Below are 20,304 nucleotides of genomic sequence, written 5' to 3' on the forward strand. Positions count from 1 at the left end.
GAGCGAGCTCTGTACCAGCCCTTGCCATGTACAGCCAAGAGCCTAGAATGACATGGCCCTTCTCAGCGCCTCACATTTGTATGAGTCTGTAATGTATCAAGTGCTCCAACTACTCAAGGTAGCGCAGAAGGGAAAACAGGGACAGGCCGGGGGGTTTTGGGTGATTACACAAATGGGCTTGGCCTCCTTACCCCACTGCAAACTGCTGAGGCGCAAGGGAGCCCTCAGCCTGGACCCTGGGACAGTGCCACCTGAGCCCGAGGCTCTGAAGCACTGCGTGATGACAGTTCCCACCTGCAACTCAGCAGCCAGGGAATGAATGAGAGTTAGTTAGGGGTGGCAGGGGCCCCGGCCATCAGTGGGGCCTGCGCTGCCGCCTCCGCTGCACTGCCTGGCGCAGAGTCTCCAGCAGCTGCTCCTGGTTGTTGCAGAAATTGTAATGTGTCAGGTGCAGCAGCTTGTCCACGTCCTCCTGGCTGTAGGTCACCTTCGTGTAGTAGTAGGGAGAGTCCGATGAAGACAGGTTCACCTCCCCAGCTGCCGCCTCCTCGGGTGGCTGCCGGACCCCTGTGGAGAGAGTGCAGCCTGGCATGGGGAACACGTTGTGGGGAAGACGGGGTTGGAGAGGCACAGGGGACGGAGGAGGTGTGGGGGACTGGGGCAGCAGGATGGGGAGGTGAACAGCAGCTCACCAGGGGCCGAGTACTCCCGGAAGGAGTCGCTGACCAGAGGAAAGTGCAGCACCGCGGGGGCTCCGGGGCAGGTGGAGTCGGAGAAGGTGTGGCACTCCCAAGGCTGGAGCAGCTCTTTGGGGCTGGGTGAGATGGGTGGGAACGGGATCCCCTGCTCCTGGCAGAACCGGCCCAGGAGCTGCAACTGCTGCAGGGCAGGCAGAAGGGGCTTCAGAGGGACAGGGCCCCTGGCATCCTCAACACTGGGGCTGACGTAAGATGCACAGGACCTGGGGCTCAAATGCCAAAACGGTCTCCAGTGGGGCCTACGAAGCCAGTCGTTGGAAAAAACTCTCCACGCCTGACAGCCCTCAGTGGCAGCTCCTCTGGGGCTAGACGGAGCCGGGTTACTCCCAGCATTCCAGTTCTGACACTGGGAGCCAAAGCAGACTCAGCAGGTGGGCCCAGAGGCCCAGGACCACACCTCGCAGGTCAGTAAAGGGGACCCAGATACCAGGAGAACCTCGCCAGCTTCCCAACCTCCGGAGAAGAATGAGCTCCTCTGGTGGCAAATTAAGATTCCAGTGTCCCAGTCACAGCTCCTAAAGGAAGCTGAACCAGACATTGGACTCCAAAGCCCCTCTCTTCAGGGGACAGGGGCCACCCACCGCCTCCCTGCTGGGCTGCCCACCCTTCCCAACCTGGAAGGCTCCGTGGAGGTTGTAGTCCAATGACAGGATGAGGTCCACGTCCCGAGTGGGCTGCAGGAGGGGCAGGCAGCTGGTATTGAGGAGGTAGCCAACATCCAGCAGGCACAGGTGGGGCTCCGAGGGTGTCAGCTGGTTGGGGAGCCCATCCAGAGTGGTAGCTGGAAGGTTGGGGACAGCAGCAATTGTCACAGACACCAAGGGTACCAGATTCCTGCTGGAAGGAGAGACTCTGGCCTCCGGTTCCTGCTCTCCTGCTGAACCAACACCCCGACAGCCCTGCAGGTGGGCCCTGGGTCCCCAAGACAAGGAGAAAAAGACCCCTGTTCCAAGTAGTCCAGGCAATCAAGCTCAAAGCAGGAGAATGGGAGTGGACTGTGAGGGGTATCTGGACTGGGGACTCAAGGCTCAGGTGGCCACAGGAGGACTTTGGAGAGAAGCAGGTACCTTTCCATGTGGAGAAGTGAGGATGCTGAAAGTAGTCTCTGTGGAAATGGAGGCCACGCAGGAAATTATGTGTGGCCTGGGCCAGTGGACGCCACGTCAGAAGATCGGTGAAAAACTCAGCTATCCTGCCGGCTGTTGAGGGCGGTTCTTCTATCTTCAGAAGGGGGACCTGCTCCTTGTCTACACAGGCAAGGTGGGGAAATGGGGACTCCTGCACCTTTATCCCCACCTTGGTGGTGACCCTGGAGGGGGAAGAGGTGTGAACCCCCCGCCCCCTGGTGCAGCCCCAGCTGGCTGCCCCTTGGCACCCTTATGAAGGGGCCGGAGCACTTACCCAGGTTGGCCTGGTTCCTGACCCAGCGGTCCCAGAACTGGCTGGGTTCTGAGGCCCAGTATAAGCTGTCCTGGAGGTTGGCTGCATACAGGTTGCTCCAGATACCTGAAAGAGCGGCCATGAGGGAAGAGGGCCCCCGACTCTTGTCCCAACCCTACCCTTCCCCATGGCCAGTCCTGGCCCAGGAAACTCTTCTGACCAAGGCTGCCCTCTCACCCAGGACCCATTTTCCCTGCTCGGCCCAGCTTCCCCGGCCTGCCAATGCCCCTCACCTTCTAAGAAGCAGATGCGGGACTCAGGAAGCCTCTTCATCAGCTGCCCCATAAAGAACTCGGAGCCAAAGAGCTCAGAGGGGATGAAGGCCCCGTACTTGGGGAAGCCGACCTCGTAGGGAGAGAACTCGCACCACTCTGTGAGGAGTCCACCCCTCAGCCTCGTGGTGCAGAGCCCTTAGGCACCCACACCCCCACCCCGACCCAGGGTTTTGCTTTAGGGCAGCTGAGGACCAGGAGGCCTTGTGGCCTGGGCTTTGTGCATAGGACCTAAGGCCCCTGCCTCCTTCCCAAAGGGCTGAGGGACCCCGGTAGGGTGCCGGTCTCCAGAAAGCACGGGACCTGGCTCAGGAGAGGTGGGTGTGACATCTGCAATCTGCACACAGGCCCCGTCTCCCCTTATTCCACCAACTGCAAGGGCACAGGTCTCAGCTCTTGGGCCACTCACCCCCAAATTCAAAAGTGGTCAGGCTCTACCCTTTGGTGTTGAGGGCACAGTAGATGGGCAGAGGGTTCTGGCCATGACTCAGGGCCTCCCGTTGATCTGAGAGCTTGTGATCATGGGGCTGGGGAAAGATGCGTAGAACCTAAACCCACAGCGGCCTGGGTGCCCAGGGCCTTTCCCACCCTGCTGTCCAGCACCGAGCCCCAGCTCCAGCCCTTGCCCTGGCTCTGCCCCCAGGCCGCAGCCCCCGCACCTCATCATGCAGCAGCCTCGTTGATGAGGGCCCACAGGTTGGTGAAGCAGCTTGGGTAGCCCAAGCGGGCACGCTCGGCCAGCTCCTGCCGGTACCGCTGCAGCTGGCTGGGGGCCAGCACACCCAGATTGTTCTTGGTCACCTGGGTCTTCAGCAACTCAGTGGGCCCTGCCAGGTCCTTCTGAGACCACTCTGGGTCCTCATAAAGGTTGGCCAAGGCCCTGGGAAAAGCCAAAGCCAGAGGGCTGTCACTGAAGGACCCCGTCTAGACCCCACGTGCCCCGGGCTTTCTAGGACAATGGCCTGGCAGGGACCTTCCCAGGGTCCCCTTGAGCACGTTTCTCCCTGGCACATTCATTCTCCCAGCCCTTCTAGTTTTCTCAGAGGCCTAGGAGAACCCTGGCACCAGCACCCCCTGCCCCCAGCTCACCAGGTGGAGCCCGAGGCCCCGGTGATGTAGGAGACGCAATCCAAGAGGCCCAGCTCCTTCAGGCCAGCCAGCTGCCCATACAGGGAAGTCATTGCCTGGATCCCACCACCAGTGGCCATAATGGCTACCACTGGGAACTGGAAAAGAAGAGAGCTAGGCCTGTAGAGGCCCTAGGGATGGGGAAGGCCAAGTCACAGGAAGAAGAGGTAGCAGGTCAAGTGGCCACCCAGCCCACAGCTAAGGCCTGATCACAGGTCTTGGGACCAGTTCTGAGTCAGCCCTGGGGGCCAGAAACAGCCTTTTGAGTGCCCAGCTCCTCCAGTCCTAAGGGCTCCAGGAAAAAATGGCCCAGGCAAGTTCTGAGCCTCATCTCCTTGCCCTCAGCCCCCGAACCTGATGCTCACTTTCTGGAAGCCCCAGGGCCCACCTCAAAATTTTCCCAAATTGCCATCATTCCCCCAGGAGATGGCCCAGGCTAATATGAACCTCCTGAAGCACCCTGGGCCAACAGGCCTCATACCAGATATCTGTCTCCCTCCTCAGACAGGCTAGGCTGAGAACCAAGAAACAGAGTAGGAAAGCCAGCCCCATGAGGTAGCTCCCATGTGGGCTCCAGGTGCCTCAAGCAACACTCTGCCTGTACCAAGTCCCTGCTAACACCAGGTGAGAGGAAGCAGGGTGGGGACAGGCAGCTACGAGCTCTGGTCTAGATCGGGGACAAGCAGCTCCAGTGTTCAGCACCAGGAGCTAGGCCCAAGCAAGCCCGGGGACACCCCATCCAGCCCAGCCCCCAAATGTCATCCTCCTGCAGGTCTCTGTCCAGCTGCAGGGCCTGCCTCAAGGCCGCGGCCACCACCTGCTTCCTCCTGCTCAGGAAGGCCTGCTCCTCTGCACAGGGCCCGAAGCCCAGTCGCATGGCCAGCTCCCTCAGTCTGGCCGGGGAAGGAAGAGACTGTGTGACAGCTCTCAACCCTCCCCAGAGAATGGAAAGCTGGGTCTGCCTCACCTGTAATACCTACTGCCCTCCCTCCTCTCCCCAACCCTCAATGCCACTCCCGTGTCACAAGACTGAAGTTTGACACCTGGGGAGAGTGTGTCCATGTGGACATGCTTGGGAATGCAGCAAGGCAGACTGGCAGGACCCAGAATGCCGTGGCTGAAAGAGGCTGCTTGGGGTCCCAGGTGCAGACAGGCCCCCAGGCAGGCCCCATACCATAGATCCCCCCCTCCAAGTCTCGTGTTCTGTCCCTTACCCACGGAGTTCAAAGCACTTTGGGAGGCTGAGGCAGGCATATAACTTGAGGCCAGGACCAGCCTGGCCAATGTGGGGAAACCCCGTCTCCACTAAAAATACAAAAAATTAGTTGGGTGTGGTGGTGGTCACCCGTAATCCCAGCTACTCGGGAGGCTGAGGCAGGAGAATCGCTTGAACCCCAGAGGCGGAGGTTGCAGTGAGCCAAGATCGCGCCATTGCACTCCAGCCTGGGCGACAGAGAGAGACTCCATCTCAAAAAAAAAAAAAAAAAAGGGCAGGGGGCGGGGCAGAAAAGGACCAATAATCCTGTGTCTGTGAGGTGAGAAGCCACTCTCTCAAGACAGAGGGCCAGGGTGGGCGACAACTCTACGAAGATCATTTAAGGTCCAGCCATAACAGCTTCCACCCAAAAGGGCGCAATTTCCCCTCTTCTCTCCCTTGGTTTTCCTGCCCTCTCCGCGCCCCAAACCATGTTACCATTTTCCATCCTCACCTCCCTGCGTTTTCCAGCCAAACATTTATCAAGTGCTCCCCGGGTGCCTGGCACTGGGCCGGTCACTCACCCCTCTGACCATAGGTGCTAAGACTCCTCCCAGTACTCCTCCCGGTACTTCGTGCCCCCACCGAGCGCAAGCCTGAGCCCCTTCAGAGAGCATGAGGATGAGGGGCGGCTGTTTCTCCCCCTCACTCCTCCAGGCCTCCTCCAGCCCCGCGCCCTGGTTGTTTTCCAGGGCCTTGCCCAGTCCCCAGCCAGGCCTCTCACCCTGCTTCTTTTTTCAGCTCCACTCTCATCAGGGGCTCCTGAAAACCGTGAAGGCCCCAGTCACAAAAGGTCGGCCACCTCCACCCAGCTCTGGTCCTCTTACCCTGATCCCCGGCGCACCACCCCCGCCCCGCCACTGTCTCCACAGGCGCCAGGCCTGAAGCAGGGATGCTCAGAGGACACTCCCCAAAGAGCCTGGCCCCAGCACCTGCTCAGGGTGTGACCCACGGAGAAGCGGGAAGCAGGCCCCTCCCTTTGTGGCCTGGGTCCCAGCCCCATCCAGGCGCCTTGCTTCCTTCCCTGGGAGGCCAGTACCTGGGACGTGGGGAAGACAAGCCTCACCACTTGACCAGAGGGCAGGGCACTCAGGGGCACCTTTAGTTGCTCCTCGGGGGCATCCTGCAGGGGACAAAGAATGGAGACCTAAGAATCTTTACGCTTCCACTCCTAGCAAAGACCTCACCAAACTCCCGCCGGCAGCCATAGAGGTATGGGAGGGACGGGAAGGGGAGGCCAGCATGGGCCCACACATGCTGCCAGGGTGCCCACTCTGCCAGGTGGAGCAGAGGTCAGACTGGGAGGAGGTGCAGAGGGAGGGAGGAAGTTCTGGGGGCCCCACCTCGAGGGAGCGAGGCACACTACCTGCAGGTGAATACTCAGCTCCTGCTCCCAGCAGGCTGGGCAGTGGAAGCGGAAGGTGCCAGTGCCCACAGAGGCCTCCTGTGGACCCTCACAGGACCCAGGAACCACAAGCTGAACTCTGTGCTCTGAGGCTGGAAACAGGAACCAGAGTAGAGAGGCTGGGGACGGTATCTCTGCCCACAGAACCCATCTTGCTGCGTGGCCTGGAGGGCACCTCCCTCTCCCCGCTGAAATGGTCTGGTGGAGATGGATCCCCCACCACGGTCCCCCGAGAAGGCCTAAGGGGAAAGCTCAGGCCCCAGGGAGAATTGTCCAATGCTTAAAGGGGGAAGACAAGAGCTGAGAGCCAGGGGCTGTCCCAGTGGGTTGGGGACTCACACTTCTGGTCTCCTGTCTCCTCCAGTTGAACGTGCAAGCAGGAGAGCTCCCGGGCCTGAGTCATGAAGACAGCCCCTCAGACACTAACCCCACCCCCCATTCAGGGACCCCACCCTCGCAGCACCCTGGCTGCTGCTGGTCTGCACTTCATTACCTGGGCCCTTGAGATTGTATTCCCTTAACAAACTGAAATCCCAGGGTCCCCAGGCTGAGGCAGCGGTGGGCCTGTACCTCAAGTCGCTGGCATGAGGGAGTCCCGGGGACCCCAGACCGCCTCCCAGAGCACTGGCACACTCACCACCAGAACGCCATTGCTGACGAGCCACTCGCCACGGTCAGCCCTGGAAAGAGCCCACAGAGCCCCCTTAGCAGGAGTCCAGGTTCCCACCCCACAGAGACCTGGGCATCCCCCAGGCACTAGTGCTGTCCTTCCCACACGGCACTCCCACCCAAACTGCCCCAGGCCCCTGACTCACAGACTCTGCAGGCAAAATTCAACTTCCAGGCGCCCCTCACCCTGGGAAGAGAGCCAGAAGTAAGTTAGAAAGGGTCAGAAGGAGTGCACATATGTCAGTGAGTATGAGAGACATGCGTGTGTGTGCATGTGTGCGCGTGGAGATTTCAACCCAGACACCAGCTAGGGCTGCCGTGGAAACACCGCCTTGCCTGAGGGCTCAGTGAGAAGCTCTCGCACCGGAACTCCCCAGCCCGCAGAGTCCCCGCATCAAACAGTACTGACAACACAGGGTCATCTCCGGTCACCAGGTCCCGGTCAAAGACTTTCAGTTCCATGACATTCTGGAGGGGAAAAGAGTGACAGGGCTGCAGGAGGGAGGGGACAGAAAGGTGAGCAGGGCAGCGGCAGTGGCTGGCGAGGATGTGGGTAGAGTCAGCGCTGATGCCTGACCCACCTTGAGCTACCTGTGGATCCTGAAGTGAAAGCTCTGGTTCCAGACAGGGCTACTGCTGTTCTTGACCGTGCGTGTCTGGAGCCTGTGGCTGCAGGCCGTGGGCAGCCAGAGAGTCACGTAGCAGTCAGAGGGGGTCACTGCGGGAAGGAACAAGTGCCCAGCGGTGGACAAGAGCCCTTCCCAGCCGCCCAGACCCACTTCCTTCCATCACCTAGAGCCCCATGTGGGTTAAGACTGAGGGGGAGGGGAAGTGGGGGGAAGTGGGGGCCAGAGGCAGAGCCCCAGCTGCCACCTTCCACCCAGAAGCTCCTCTCAGCTCCCTCCTCTAGGCCCTGCCCACCGGCCCACCCGCCTCCACCAAATCCAGCCACAGCACCCTCCCCCTCAGCACCCTCCTCCTCCCTCAGCCCAGCACAGGGGCCAGGGCGGTGCGCACTCACCTAGGTCCTTAGAGGGTAGGCGATGGGCCTGCAGGACACGAACCATGAGCAGGCAGGTCCTGGACACCTCTGCCTGCAGAGGTGGGAGAGGGGAGACCTGCTATGGGCTGATGAAGCCAAGGGTGACAGGGGCCACAAAGGAGGCTGGAGCAGTGCCTCAAGGCCTAATCCTGAACCCCAGGCCCATCCTCCATCTCATCAGAATCCTGAATCCACAAGAGGAGACATGATATCTCCATCACGACGCCTGCCAGCACTTACACAATGCTCTGCGCCGGCTCTGGGCCAAGGGCTTTGCATACATTAACTCATTTATCGCACAACCACCTTATGCACAGATACTATTTACGATGGCCCACTCCACAAGGAAACTGAGGCACAGAGAAGCAGTCACTTGCCTGAGGTCCACAATTGGGGTTGGAGCCCGGGCAGGCTGGCTCCAGATTTATGCCTCACACAGACCTGCTTCCACCTTCTCGGGCTAGTATCCTTTAGGCTCTCCACCCCACATCCCCAGCCCACACCCCAGCTAAGCAGCTTTCCGGCTGGTCTTGGGTGGCAGGGGACATAAGCTATCGAGGGAGGGGAAGTAGCACATCAGGTCCTTGGGCCCCAGGCTGAGCTGCTCTCGTACCCTCCCTCCACCCCGGTCAGAAGAGCATCCTGGAAATGGGCTCTCTCCTGGGCAGGGGAGGCGGCTCCTAGCTCAGACCCCTCACAGGCTGTCATGTCCTCCAGGCCCTGCCAGGTCAGGCTGAAGATGGTCCCCCGGTAGCTCCCTCCAAACCCATGCCCCTGGTTCTGGGAATGCAGCCTGGCAGGCGCACCGGGACCAGGGAAGCCTGTGCCAACTGCTTCCTTTCGGCCTTCCACCTGCCTCCGCAAGGACCCTAACAGGTCAAGTCCAGGGAGCAACCAGGTCCAGGGCAGTGCTGGAGGGCCTCATCCACCAGGGTCAGCCCAGGGCCCTCACACTCCAGGCAACTGAGTCAGAGGAGCATGGAGGAGCCACTTGCTTCCAGGGCCTCAGGGCGGCAGCTGGGAGCCTCTGAGTCTCCAGGGCCCAAATCTATGGTGCCAGGGAGCTCTGCCAGGAGCCCGTTCCCAGGACAGAAAACACTCAGGACGGATCCCTCATCCCCAAGCCTCCTTCTCCCCTGGCTTCTGCCCACTACCCTGGTCTTGTGGTCAATAAACTCCCCTCCCTACCCCTGGAGAAGACCACAGCTCCCATAAGAAACATATTAACTAGGCCCCAGGTAGAGACCAGGGGTCCCAGTAGGGACCCAGGGCCCTGCCAGGCCTTACCACAGCCATGAGACTGAGTCCTCAGGAGCAGGAATGATGGGGCAGTGGCCACAGGATCAAGGACTATCAGCTTTCTAACCCAGAGCCAGGGATGTGATGTCCCAATTGGTCCCAAGTCCCTCCTACCCGCCGCCTCTGCTCCACCTAAGCTCCACACCCACTCCTGAACCAGCCACCTGTCCAGGAAATGAGGCACCCTAAGCCTATACTAGAGCTCTTGATACCTCTGTGGCACTCGCCAGCCTTTACCAGCTGGGCCTGCCCCACCCAGCCCTGCAATCCCAGCCTGGAGAGCTTGCTGCCAGGGGCTGAGCAGAAAGAAAGCAGGGGTGAGTCCCAGAACAGCAGCCAAGGGAAGAGTGGAGTTCCCTGTCACAGGCCTTTTGCAACTCTGGCACCTGTTGGACAGGAATGCCCAGTCTTGATGGCAGGGCTCCATCAATCTGAGATGAACACCCGGGCCCCCTCATGACAGGCAGGGGAGTGGCTGTCACATAAAACAGCCCTTCAAAGCTAGGGGCTGAGTGGCCAGGGATGAGGCCTGTGGGTTGGCACTCAGGGGCAGGGGGTTCTTCTGCCTCCAGGGCATGGTTTGTGGGGGGGTCAGCGTGTGGAGACCAACTCTTTCCTCAGAGGGACAGCCCCAGGAGAGGTGGGGGCTTCCGTCCCTTCCTGCCTGTGCCTGTTATGGGAGAAACAGGGGTTATCCCCAGGGCACCAGGTCCCACCTGCTGCCCCTGAACTGGGGGAGGACAGTAACCATAGGAGAGCTAGGAATAGCTCTCAAGGTCCTGGGCCAAAGAGGTCCGGACCAGAGAGCTACAAGACTCAGGTCTGCTTGCTTGTCCCAGGGAGGGGCTGCGGTGGCTCTCATGGACAGCGGGACTTGGGCAGCTGACGGCTCTTTGGGCCCAGGCTGGGATCCAGCCCTCACCCCCAGTGAAGGTCACCCTGAAGTTTTTACCTGAACCTTCAGGCCCTCCTTAGACCACAGAAGGCAACTTCAAGAGGGAGGATCAGAACATACGACTCATAAGCCAGGCGCAGCGGCTCACACCTGTAATCCCAGCACTTTTGGGAGGCCGAGACAGGTGGATCACGAGATCAGGAGACCAAGACCATACTGGCTAACACGGTGAAACCCCATCTCTCCTAAAAATACAAAAAAATTAGCCGGGCATGGTGGCACGCACCTGTAGTCCCAGCTACTTGGGAGGCTGAGGCAGAATAGTGAGAACCTGGGAGGCAGAGCTTGCAGTGAGCTGACATCACACCACTGCACTCCAGCCTGGGTGACAGAGCGAGATCCCATCTTAAAAAAAAAGAAAAAAAAAAAGGACATACGACTCACAGCTACCTTTTATTCAACATGTCCTGTGTGCCAGCTCCATGCTGGTCCTCATAGACATCATCTCCAAGCCCACAACAGCCCCGCGAGGTACAGCCATTATTATCTCTTTACTGACAGGACACCAATGCCCGAGACGCAGTGACTCGCCCAACATCACAGCGCTGGGGAGAGGTGCCGCTGCACCTGATCCCCACTCTGCTCACCTGTGTGGCAACTTCCTGAGAACCCTTACCCAGACCTGCCTGGCACCTTGAGTCCTTATGACCACATTCCAAGATCCTCCACAGCTGATCTCAAGCCATGCTGGACCCGGGGCCAGCAGCCAGCATGCACACTCCAGGCTCTCTCGAGAATTGACCCGGCCAGGGAGGGGCTGGCCCCATCCCCCAAGGCGTGCTTGGTCGTGTTCACCAGCGCTCCATCAGTCAAGGCCTGAAGCCTTGGTGAGGGAGTCGAGCAGCTGGAAGTAACTATACTTGAGGTCGTAGTCCATGTCATACCAGAAATTCACTGTGGGAAGAACGGGGATCTGAGCATGAAGATCCCTCTTCTGACCCAGAGCCTCCCAAGCCTCCCACCAGAGGCCCTGCTGGACCTTGGCAGGGCCTGTCCCCAGGCGGCCTGGGCAACTCCTCACCTGCGATGCAGCCCTGGGACTGCTGGACGTGGTGGAACCACAGAGCCGGCAGATAGAGCATCTCACCGGCCTGCACCGTGCAGCAAAGGGCCTGGGCCTGACTGTAACTAGGGTACCATGCTAGGTCTGGTGCCAAGGGGTCCAGTGGGATCCAGGGCACCTGGGAACACATCAGATGCCAGGGAGCAGCCCCCCAGACCCCCCAGGACTTCAGGCTCTGTCCCTTCCAAAGGTCAACACCACAGGCCCTGCTTGGCTCAGCACTGAAAGGCCTCAGACTTAGGGACTTTTCAGAGCAAGGTGCCACCTCCCCAGATCTTTTGTGCCTGCTCTTCAGAGCCAGGCTTCTGCCCTTCTCCCTCCCTAGAGCCCAAGAACAGGACAGACACCTTCTCCATGGCCTCTTCATCCACCACCTTAAAGGTGCCCTCTTCAGTTAGCTGGTAGGTTGCCGGCATGTACAGCTCTGGAGCCCAAGGGAGAAGGGTGTGGGGGAATTGCAAACAGCCTGGAACTTGCCAGACCCTCCTCCACCCCAGCCAGCCCTGGGCAGGGGCAAGGGGATCAGGGGCCCTGGTGCACTGGGGATGCCACAGCCACACCTCAGGCCTGGGAACTGGCCTCCCAGGCTCTTGCTGCCTCCCTCCCCCTTGGGCCAGCTGTTCCCCAGCCCCTCCCTGCAGGCCACATCCCCTACCATAGGGGATGAAGGGCCAGTCGCTGGGCAGATGGAACAGGAAATGTTTCTCTCCTGAGACCACGCAGTAGAGGTTCTCATAGTGGTCCTTGTGCACTGCCAACAGAAAGAAGGCCCGGGGGCAGGATATGGAGGGCAGGGGCACGGGAGGAGGCAAACCATCATGCTGAGAGCCCTGCACCCCAAGACGGCCTATGACAAAAGAGAAGCATGCACAGAGCCAGTGGGCTGGAGATGCCAGGGGTTCTGATGGGCATTCTGGAACTCTGCCTACCAGGGACCTGATGCTCACCAGGCCCTGGACTCCTCTTCAAAAAGAGGGGAAGTTCTCCTACACTTACCCCCTGGCCCAGCGGGCCTTCAGGGAGGTTTCTTTGGGTCTAGAAGAAACAATGCACCCACCCCCAATGCCATGGGTCCATTCCCCGACCTCAGCTGTCAGGGGAAACCCTCTGTGGTGCCCGAGTCCTAGAAGCCAAAAGAAATCTTAGAGAACAGCCCAACCTCCACCCAGGGCCATCCCTCCACTCCTGGCCTCGTCTTCCCTCCCTCTGCCCCAACCTGCTCCTTCTCCACCTTTGTATTCCCCTTACACCTACAAGAAGTCACCGCAGCCACCTCCCCCAGCCAGAAGTTCACAGCATCGGGCATCTTTCCTGCAGGGCAGAAGGCAGAGAGCAAGTTAGGAAGGCCAGGCTGGGGAAAGCTGCCATCCAGAGATGCCAGAGCCAAAACCTGGGTGAGCACAGAGGAATCCCAAGAAAGGGGTCAGGGAGAAGAGGCAGAGGTTGGGAAATCTTGGGGAAGGGGTCCTCCCTCCCTGGGGCAGAAGGAAGGACAACAATCTTTGGCAGTTCATCTATGATTAAGTCAAGGCCTGGGAATGTATTTAGTGAGCTGCACCAGATGCTGACAGGACCAAGCCCATAGGCCAGGTCATCACCTAAGGGCAAACAGGCTGACCCCCCTCCTTCCCATATCTTCCCTGTCCAGGGCCAGGACCACCCCACCTCCACTCACCCAGGGCTTCGGAGGCCCAGGGCACATGGGATTCCAGATCAGGCAGCATCTGGGGCAGCTCAGTGGGCAGGTTGGAGCACTGCTTCTGCACATAGAGGACTCCAGGGTGCTGGGCCCGGCCCTCCAGCACATCCAGCACGAAGCTCAGGGGCAGGCGGCGCTCAGCTGGCATCATGAAGCGATCCCCTCTCACGGCATCCGCGTAACCATCTGGGGTCACGGCCACACTCACCTCTGTGGAGCCCACTGTGGCTCTAGAGGAATGGACACTCAGCCCATGCCCAGATGCCAGTAATCACTGCTCACACCTGACCCCAAGGCAGCTCCCACCTGAAATAGGGGAGGGACCACTTCTGGAGGGCCGGCCAGTGCTGCAGAGCGTTGCGGATGATGCACGGCCTGTTGGGGCAGACCCAGTCCGGGTAGAAGTGGAGCGGAGTTGGGGGTTTGTCCAGGTAGGGCACAGCAAGAGGCACGCAGAGCTCTGAGAGAAAGAAGAAGACAGGGGATGGAAGGGCTGATGTCTGCAGCACCCAGTCCCTGCCCAAGAGATGCCCTCCCTGGAAAGGCCGCGCTGTGTCACTGGGAAATGCTCGTTGGTGACCAAAGGACCCTGGACAACCAGTAATAGAAAGATGAGGACGGAAAAATGAAAGCAGAAAGCATCACGCACACACACCCGCATGGGCCCTGACCGTCCACGGGGCCAGAGGCTGCTACCCAGCCCATAAGCCAAATCCCCTGTGGGGCTGTGTCTGCACAGTGGACCCTATGCCTTCCCACCCTGGAGAGGCCAGCCTCCTAGCATCTACCAGGAAAGGCCACCATGGAAGTGGCATTGGGAGCTCCAGAATGAGTAAGGCTGAGGCCCCATGGCCACGGGCTATTCTGGGTGTTGTGTGGCTCTGGGAAGCCCCCTTTAACAGTGACATTTACTGAGCACCAGGAATGTGCTCAGCACTTGGCTTGGCTAATCTGGGGCTATCAGGGATGACACAATCATCATCTTAAGAAATTTACAACCTTCTTACCCGGGAAGACAAACTACCAGATGACACCAATGGAGGAAAAGGAAGGGCTCGGCTATGGTTTGGGTCCTGCTGAACAGCATCACCATCTCCAGACACCCAGGGCCACCACGTACACTTCGGCAGGCTGCGTGGTGTGCCGCCTGCGCAGGGGTCTACAGTGGCCCTGTGTCACCTCTAATCAAAATCTTTTTGACTCAGCTTTCTCCTTCACTCCCGTCATCCTACTGGTTGGCTCTGAGTCCTGTTGATTCTGTCTCCTATGTCTCTCAAACCCACCGTCTCCTCTCCTCCGCTGGCATCCACATTCCAGCTACCTCCTTTGGGTCCTCACTCAAATATCACATTGATAAGACTTCCTTCTCCGACTATACTTTCTAAATTTATAATCTGTCCCCCTGCCGCAAATCTTTATATCCCTTTCCGTATTTTTTCTCGTTAGCATTCATCACCATCTGACATGCTATATATTTTAGGGCTAGACGTGGTGGCTCATGTCTGTAATCCCAGCACTTTGGGAGGCAGAGGCAGGAGGATTGCTGAGGCCGGGAGGTCAAGACCAGCCTTGGCAACGTAGGGAGACCCCATCTCTACAAAAAAACTAAAAATTAACTGGACATGGTGGCATGCACCTATACTCCTAGCTATGCTAGAGGCTGAAGCCAGAGGATCACTTGAGTCCAAGAGGTAGAGGCTGCAATGAGCTATCATCGTGCCACTGCACTCCAGCCTGGGTGACAGAGCAAGACTTTATCTCAAAAAAAAAAAAAATTATATTTCATCTACATAAACTGTTTATCATTTTTTCACCCTTGCTAGAATGTGAACTCCACAAGGGCAGAGACACTTGTCTGTTCACTGATGCACCCCTGGGACCTAGAACAGTACCTAGCACACAGCATGTGCTCAGCAAGTATTTGCCTAATGTTGAATAAAAGTCTCCAGTATCCTGGCTGGATGGTTGCAGTAGTGAACTAGCTGGTTTCTCTGGCTTAATTCCACTCCCTCCCAAAGCATTCATCATCATAGCCCCAGTCATCTTCTGAAAATACAATCTCATATTGTCATACCCCTAGTAACAAATACCTCGATGGCTTACCACTGCTCCTTAGAGAATGCCGCCTGCCTTGGCATGCACGACCAGGCCCAACCTACTCTTCCAGTCTGATTTCCTGTCTCGTGCCTGCCCTTGCCACACACCCTCTATTCAGGTGGTACCTTTGTTCCAGCTGCTCACTCAGACTGGAGTGTCTTTCTGCTGGTTGTTATAAAGTGTACAGGGCTTCGCTTTGCTACATTCATGCTCTAGGTCGAGCCAGAAGGCCGTGGTTCCCATTTGGTGGTTACCACATGCTGCTCCAAATGATCCCAGCACTGATGTTCACCTCTGAGGTTACGCAGCACCTCTCACAGCAACACCATGCCAGTCACCTTTACTTTCTGATCAGTTGGAAAGTGAATGTTCTTAGATCAAATATTGTAACTGAGTGAGAAGACCCCACTGGGCCCAGGAATACTGGAAAGAGTTGGTGTGCCTGCTTGCTTCCCTGGCTAGAGGCAAGATGGCACCCATCCAGGAGATATGGAATCCAGGAGAGAGCAAAGTGGCAAAGGCCTTCCCAGTCACACCAACCCATCCAAGCAGTCACCTTGAGAGACGGGGTGGTCTGGGGCTCAGTACATCTTCCTGTTGTACTCGCTGAGATTAAGAGACAGGGTCTTGCTCTGTTGCCCAGGCTGAAGTGCAGTGACGCAATAATAGCTCACCGCAGCCATAAACTGTCACGGGATCTTTGGGGTGTTGCTTTACCAGCTGGAAACCTCTGTGGCCAGTGATGCCTTTGCCTGTTTTGCTCGGGCCCATTGGGCCCACTCGGCCCTGCAGGCTGTGCTCAGCTCATGCTACCAGCCTGGATCCCACACCTGCCAAGGGTGAGTGGGGCAGCGAGGGGTGTGTGAGCGAATGAGTGTGGGGTTTGGCCGCTGCGCACAGCTAGGCGTGTGGGCTGCGGTGGGGCAAGCAGCTTCAGGTGCCAACACAGGTGCTGGTTTCCTGCAAGGCTGCAGCTAGACCAGGTGTACCATAAGCAGCTTCCACAGCTGACACTGGGAAGTATGGTGGTGCCTGGAAGCTTGCAGATACCAGGAACCGCAGAGCCCTAAAGAGGGTGTCAGAACCCCAGCTTGGGGAGCTCCTGGGTCTGGACTCCCCAAAGGGCCGCAGCTCTTCTTTCCTTCTGGTCACCCACAATGTGGCGAGCAAGACGCATGGTTCAGCCCTCTTCATGTTACAGCTCTTTTAGCCCCGCCACTCAGCAGGTCCCAATTCTTGTCCTGCATCCAGGAAGAATGAGGTACACACAGACAAGCAGAGGGTAAACAAGACAAAGAGGAGCTTTACTGAGCCACAGAATAGCTCAGAGGAGACCCACAGTGGGCAGCTCCTCTCCGCAGCCAGGGTGTCCCAACGAGTGTTCAGCTCTCAGCAAAGAGGATAGCTCCTCTCTCTGCAGGCAGGTAGTCCTGTTGAGTGTTCAGCTCAGCAGAGCTTTGTTCCAGCTGCTCACTCAGACTGGAGTGTCTTTCTGCTGGTTTTTATAAAGTGTACAGGGCTTCGCTTTGCTACATTCATGCTCTAGGTCGAGCCAAAAGGCCGTGGTTTCCATTTGGTGGTTACCACATCCTGCTCCAAATGGTCCCGGCACTGATGTTCACCTCTGAGTTCACACTGCATCTCTCACGGCCACACCATGCCAGTCACCTTTACTTTCTGATCAGTTGGAAAGTGAATGTTCTTAGATCAAATATTGTAACTGAGTGAGAAGACCCCACTGGGCCCAGGAATACTGGAAAAGAAAGAGCTGGCATGCCTGCTTGCTTCCCTGGCTAGAGTAGCTCCTCTCTGTGGGCAGGTTGTCCTGTCATCTCTCCAGCTCTCAGCAGAGAGGGTAGCTCCTCCCCGCAGCTGGTCGTCCCATCGTCTCTTCTGGTCTGGCTGAGTCAGGGGCTTTTTATGGGTCTCACAGGGGAGGACGTACATGCCTATTGGTCCATGGGCAGCCACGGGTGGGCCGGAAAAAGCACCAAAAGTTCCCATTCCGGTCCATGGAACCGGCAGCCCAGCCCCCAGGCTTCAGGCCTTCCCTGGCTTGAAGGTGGGGCTTCACCGGGACCCGCCACCTTCCACCCAGGAACCTGTCTGCCTCTTGCCACCATTCACGACACCCAAGCTGTTTGTGCCAAGGGGTGCCTGCAGGCCAGCACTGAGCTGCCCTCAGCCCCTCCTGGCCTCCCTCCCATGCTCGTTGGCACCCAAAGGCCAGAGGGGGCCAAGGAGGCAGGGGGCTGGTGTGTCAGCACTGCAATAGCACCCAGGCTCAGCCTCAACTTTGCTCCATGATCTGATCAGGTGCTGACAGTGGGGAGAAGCCAGACAGCAGGATCAGGCACTTCCAAGCCTGCGGCAGCAGGAAGGGGCCTTCCTGGGTCCCCAAAAGTGCAGACATGCCTGGGTCCACAGCTGCAGCTTGGGAGGCTGCAGCTGCATCTAGGAGGGTGGGGCTCCTGCCTGCTCCTGGCTCCCAAGAGCACAGGGGTGCCTGAGTTGCAGTCCTGGCTTGGGTGGCTGTAATTGCGCCTAGGGAGCTCCCACTCCACCAACTTGGAAGGGGTGGGGCTCCCATTTGTCCCCAGTTCCCGCCAGCTCTGTGGAACATGTGGCCCCAGCTGCCTCTCCTCTTTGCATTTTCCCCACAGCGGTGGCGGGCAAGGTGCATATGGCATGGCAGCTCTGACCACCCCAAACAAATGAGCCTAGTAGTCCTGTGTTCCGGAAACAGTAAAGAAGCCAGTTTGCAGGAGCAGGGTCTTTGTGCACATGTGTGAGTATTTTTGTACTCACAAGTACAAGTCCCTACAAGTCCCAGTTGCACCTTTGGCAGGGCGCTCGCAGGCTTCTGGGATGTGGCAGGGAGCGAGGTTCAGGCTGCAGCAGAGGGTCTGGGCTTAGGAGCAGGTCCTGCCCAGCCATGTGAGGGTGGGGGTGGTGCAGTCGGCTGCCTCGGGGATGCAGGGAACAGGGGACTCACTACCACCACTGCTGCTCCCAGAGCCGCTTCTGCTGCCCGACTTGTGCCTCCCCACTGCAGCCAGCATGATGAGAACATCTGCTTCAAACTGCCCGCCACTGTCATCAAAACTACTGGACTCAAACAATCCTCTTGCCTCAGGAGGTGGGACTACAGGCACATGCTACCACACTATGGTGTCTCACTATGTTGCCCACGCTGGTCTCGAACTCCTGGCCTCAAGAGATGCCTCCCACCTTGGTCTCCTGAAGTGCTAGGATTACAGGCGTGAGTACTGCACACAGCCTGGGATTCTGAAAATACATGGAAACTGCCATTTTTTCACCCTTTGGACTTCTGCAATTAGGGATTTGTTTTACTTGCTCACCATTTCCTTCAGAGAATGGCTGCTTTCCTCTCCTGGGGCTTCCAAGTGAGAAAATTTCAAAAGGGATCCAAACAATTGCTTTGACCCCATAACTCTGCTAAGAATTTAACAAGGCCGGGAGCAGTGGCTTATGTGTTCCATGGTGTTCCAAAACTTTGGAATGCTGAGGTGGAAGGATTGTTTGAGGAATCTGGGACCAGCCTTGTCTCTACTAAAATTCAAAAAAATTAGCCAGGCGTGGTGGCGCATGCCTGTAGTCTCAGCTACTCCCAGGTGCTGAAGCAGGAGGATCTCTTGAACCTGGGAGGTCGAGGTGCAGCGAGCTATGATCGTGCCACTGCACTCCAGCCTGTGTGACACAGTAAGACCCTGTCTCAAAAAATATAAAGAATTTAACCAACAAACATACTCACACATGTGCAGAAGACGCTGCTCCTGCAGACTGGCTTCTTCACTGTTTCCTAAACACATCAGGCACACTCCCACAGAGGGCTTTGCCTGCACTTACCTTCTAACCTACTTCTTCTACTCTACAATGTACTCATTCAGTACACCTGTGGTTAATTGTCCACCTTCTCACTTAGAATGTAACAGGACATAGACTGTAAAAGACAGATTTGTTTTGTTCAGTGATGTATCTCAAACACACTGAACACAGCCTGGCACACAGAGATGCTGAATAAGTATTTGTTAAATCAATCCTCAAAGTACTCGTTGCAGCATTATTGAAAACAATGGATTGGACATGACCTAAGTGACTAAGTGAATACAGCACTAGCACACAGACGTGAAAAAGACTGAGGTAGAGGAATGTGAAATGATCTCCAAGATACACGGTGCAGAAGAGTGTGTTTAGCAGGCTACTATTTGTACAAAAAAAGGGTAAAAAGTCGTGTGTGCACGGATATAAACAATCTTTGTGTAAGAATGCAAACTGGGGCTGGGAGGGAACCTTGCTTCATTTACATTGCGCACCATTGTATATTACATCACATACACATGAGCCTGTGTTGCTGTTCAGTGGTAAGAAATCATTTAAAAATAGAAAAAAGAAGGCAGGAGGGAAGAGAGAAAGAAAGAAAAGGAATAAAAACCAAGCAGGGGAAGAGCCAGGGACCATTTGGTCAGCCTGCAATCCTCCCAAAGTGCGACAAGGGAGTTGAGGTCGGAGGCGGCGCACGTGGGGGAGGAATCCGACCACCACCTGTGTGCCTTCCATGAGCTTTCAACAAGGGCCACAGCAAGCTGCTCAAGACTGTAGGAAACACAGGCCTTCGCCGCGACCACGGTCAAGACGGCACCGGGCCTTGGGAATAACGTGAACAGAATCACCCAGGAAGCCGCGGAAGCGCGCGAACACGGGAGAAGGGAAGCAGGTTGCCACAGAAGAGCAACCCGAGCCGGGCCTCGGGGCAGTCGCACACACGAGGTTCCGAGCCCCCGGTGTCAGCGGCATCCCAGGGCCCCTCCCGTGTTCGGAAATCGCCGCAGCCTGTGGGAGAGCCACTCACCCCTCGCAGCGGCCGGGAATTCTCGTAACTCGCTCCGCGCGGCTTCCAAAGCCGCCTCCGCCACGGCTGCGTCAGCGCCGGCCGAGACCCCGCCTTTCCCCGACGCCCCGCCGCAGGCCACACCCCCAGCACTCGCCCCGCCCTCCCCGGAGTCCCCGCCGCAGGCCACACCCCCAGACCCTCGCCCCGCCCTTCCAGAGGCACCCGCCGCAGGCCACACCCCCAGCACTCGCCCCGCCCTCCCCGGAGTCCCCGCTGCAGGCCACACCCCCAGACCCTCGCCCCGCCCTTCCAGAGGCACCCGCCGCAGGCCACACCCCCAGCATTCGCCCCGCCCTCCCCGGAGTCC

The 20,304-nt window shown here is 57.9% G+C and overlaps 1 pseudogene; it reads right to left on the reverse strand.

Moving 5' to 3' along the window:
- Window positions 1-70: 70 nt before the first annotated feature.
- LOC129144198 (cytosolic phospholipase A2 beta-like) lies at window positions 71-20,068 on the reverse strand (annotated as a pseudogene).
- Window positions 20,069-20,304: the final 236 nt, after the last annotated feature.

Source organism: Pan troglodytes, chromosome 5 (assembly GCF_028858775.2).
Source record: "Pan troglodytes isolate AG18354 chromosome 5, NHGRI_mPanTro3-v2.0_pri, whole genome shotgun sequence".
In the NCBI taxonomy this organism is placed as follows: domain Eukaryota; kingdom Metazoa; phylum Chordata; class Mammalia; order Primates; family Hominidae; genus Pan; species Pan troglodytes.